Source organism: Megalops cyprinoides, chromosome 11, assembly GCF_013368585.1.
Source record: "Megalops cyprinoides isolate fMegCyp1 chromosome 11, fMegCyp1.pri, whole genome shotgun sequence".
Classification (NCBI taxonomy): Eukaryota; Metazoa; Chordata; class Actinopteri; order Elopiformes; family Megalopidae; genus Megalops; species Megalops cyprinoides.
Window position 1 is genome coordinate 36,658,521 of NC_050593.1, and position 3,283 is coordinate 36,661,803.

The following is a 3,283-nucleotide window of genomic DNA, read 5'->3' on the forward strand; positions in this document are numbered from 1 at the left end:
GGTGGCAGTAGTAACAGTCGGGTGTGTTACGTCACATGTCTGAAGCCCTGGGCTTGCTCCTCTGCTTGTCAGAATCCACTGCCCTGTCATCCATCTGGCTCTGTGGATGAACGCCTTGTGGTTTCTATGCTTCCTGCATCCCAGGAAGGGTGTCACTATTGGTCCTTATCTGAGCTCTCCTGCGGTTGGGACGTACAGGAGCGTCTGTCTGCCTGTGGCAGCAGTAAGAACGGTCTGCTGTTTGTCAGTGACGCACGGCTTGCAGTGTCTAACTAAAACACAAGACTACCGCATACAGGAAGCTGTGACTTAGATCTGCCTCACCATTCCTGGCGACTTTTCTGTAGGGTGGTCAGTAACTGCTCAGGGTCGCATTTCAAAGGTCCTCTTTGGTGTTTTGGGAGCCTTGAAGGAAAGTGTTATCCATTAAGATAAGGGGCGGAGATGGCCAGCGGGCCCCACTATGAGTCATTCCATAAATTTTACCGCTGCACAGCGACATTAATTCTGCCCACGTCATGCTGGGTGATGGAAAGGAGGCTTTCCATGGTGAAACTCTCCATGGTCTCTCTCGTGTTTTGACTTCCAAGGTAATTTGAATGGTAAGTTGGTCCCTTGTGTCAGACAGAGTTTCCTTGAAGTTGAAACTATGTTAAACAACTTCCTACTTCCTGGGCAATCTCTTTGATTGCGATCTTTAAAAATCAGGTGACTGGCCTCAGGGGAGGACTTCATAGCTTTCGTGTGATCAGTCTTTGCCTTAAATAAACCCACACAGGCTTTAATGTGAGGCTCATCTGCGCTTTACATTTCCATACCAATTTGCTGCTTTAACAAAATCCATGCACATGGGCTGAAACTATGAAGTGTATGCTTAAATAACCAAACAGCATTGTATAATTCATTTGAACCCTAACTCTTCAGTGGCAAAGACAATCCAAGTTAGGGCTACAGACACAACCCATCCTCACATCTTTCAGTGGCCTTTCACTGCAAGCTTGGATTGTCACATAATAAGCAGACAGTAAAAAACACACACAGACATAAACTCACACCACATTTAAATGAATACATAACTTTATTTAAATAAATGCTTTGTCATAACAAAAAAGACAAAGTTTAAAAGAGTACATAAATTACAAGTTGAATAAATATTACACAGTGATATTCACTTTCTTAATAATTCGAGATTTTTTTCTTCCTTTTTTATATTATTAAAAGTTCCAAATGCTGAAGGTTTTCTCGGCCCTGCTGCCACCAGTGGGTCTTTTTCACAAGCTGTTAACATCATGTTAACACACTGAATAGTTTGTATTTTCTCCTCCACTAAAAAATTAGTTATGCATTCAGAAAAAGCTGTAGTTACTACGGTACTATGAGCTGTAGTTACGGCATTAGTCTATCCAGTTGGAGACTGGGAGTCTGAGGGAGTCGCAGGCGTAGCTTGGAGCAGCTGAAGGTACTCTCCTTTAAACTCTTTAACTGTGCTATTTTCATTTCCACACTCAATGCTCAAATAATATCATTAAACAAAGCAGTTTCAGTTCCGATCTTGATTTTTCGCATATGCAATCTGCACCCAACATATGTTCTATAGCCACATGTATGCAGTTTACCTTTACAACTGTTGAACCAAAAAAGCCTTCCATGAGCAAACTAGAAACTCATGATTTCTAGAGTTAGGCGCAAATTGGTTGAAGACATGCAGTATCACTACCCACCTTTACAAATTTAATTTAGTGACAGGCAGACAGCCAGCATAGCTTGTGTGCCTCTGGAAGAGATGGCGATACTGCACTTGATATCAGTTTCAACAAGGCCAAGGATTTTAAATCTCTCCTCTCAAATCGACGGTAGATACCAAAAGAGGTGGAAATCAAACACACATTCACCCCTTGCTGCCTTTTGCCTGGCCCTCAGACTCCAGAAGACCCCGTTGTCTGTCCTGCTAAATGTATCTATGTCATACTGTTGCAAATTTCTGTGTCCCTGTGGTTGGGGTCTATCAGAGAGGGGGCCCCCATGCGAGGCCACTCCCTACCACACTTACGCTCTCTCCCTCTGACAGTGAGGCTCGGCTCCACAGGCTGTGAGAGCAGGCCAAGTTCAGCTGTGATTAGTAGCTACTTGCGTTACTATGATCCGTATCTGACATTGTTGTGGGTCCCAGGCATGGGCCACAGCCCCTGTCAAAGTTACCGTGCAGCGCCTCGGAGGCCTGAATCTGCTGCTCAACACAAACAAAACGCATCTGCACATTTTCAGATGGTACTATGAGAAGAAGATTGTCCTTTTTGTCATGGTTATGGATTAATTTAATCAAGTGCAAACTGCTTTCAAAAACAGGGTGAAGGGGAGCAATGCACTGTGCAGGACTCAGATCTTGCCAATAGCTTGAGTTATTACTGTCTGTGTTGAATTTTCTCCGTTTCAGATGCCTTCTGTGTCAGGAACAGACCCAGATCACCTGCCAACTTCACATTACTGACTCAGAAGTGCATTAAGAATACAACTGTCAATAATTTTAACCTTTGTAACATCATCAAGAATCCCTTTGCATATTTAGAACTGTTTAGTAAATGCAAGATCTCTCAATCGGTTTCCCAATGCAAGAACAGAGGTCACAGGTCACTGCAGAGCTAGGCTCACACTAGTCTCATTAATAATGACCTGTTTTCATGTCTGAAACAGGATGAGAGAGCAAGCCGTGTAGCAGAGAATGAGACCGAGGCCGGGCGTCCTCACAGGTGCACTGATTGCTGAAAATGGGCAAAGCCTGACCTACTGCACCCAGCAGTCCTGAACTACCCTGCGGCTGCCAAAGCAATGTCCAGCCTCTTGCTTTAAAAAGAGGCAGAGTTATAGCCACGTTTCAAGTTCAAGCGACAAATGCATCCCTCTACCTTCATCTCTCTGCCTCTAGCACCAGGTGTGCTTTCAATTTGGTTCAGAATAAATGTGTGACACGAGAGTAAACTGGTTGTGCACCTGTATCCAAATTAGAACCTGTCTTAGCTCTGTCGTCTGATTAAGCAGGGCCTCTGGTTCTTTTCCCCTTCTACTTGTCTGTGGTAATCACTATTCAAATCTATTTGCATGCAGAAAGGCACTGAGATTTACATACAGAACTAAAGCTACACATCAAAAGGCCCTGAAGTGATAAAAATGTGCACTTTCCTGTACTGGTGATCATTTTTAAGAAAAGGCTGGGCTTTCCAACAAATTATTCCTGATTTATGATATAGTGATGTATGAAAGGTAAGTTTACACTAAGAAGATAATT

The 3,283-nt window shown here is 43.4% G+C and overlaps 1 protein-coding gene across 1 annotated transcript in view; it reads right to left on the reverse strand.

Annotated features, from left to right (window-relative positions):
- Positions 1-1,183: 1,183 nt before the first annotated feature.
- The window catches only part of LOC118785346 (insulin-like growth factor-binding protein 5), a 14,640-nt gene continuing 12,540 nt past the window's right edge, over positions 1,184-3,283 (reverse strand). Inside the window, exon 4 of the mRNA XM_036539942.1 lies at positions 1,184-3,283. This exon is cut by the window's right edge and continues 1,833 nt beyond it. The gene's annotated coding sequence lies outside the window, so the exon portion shown is untranslated.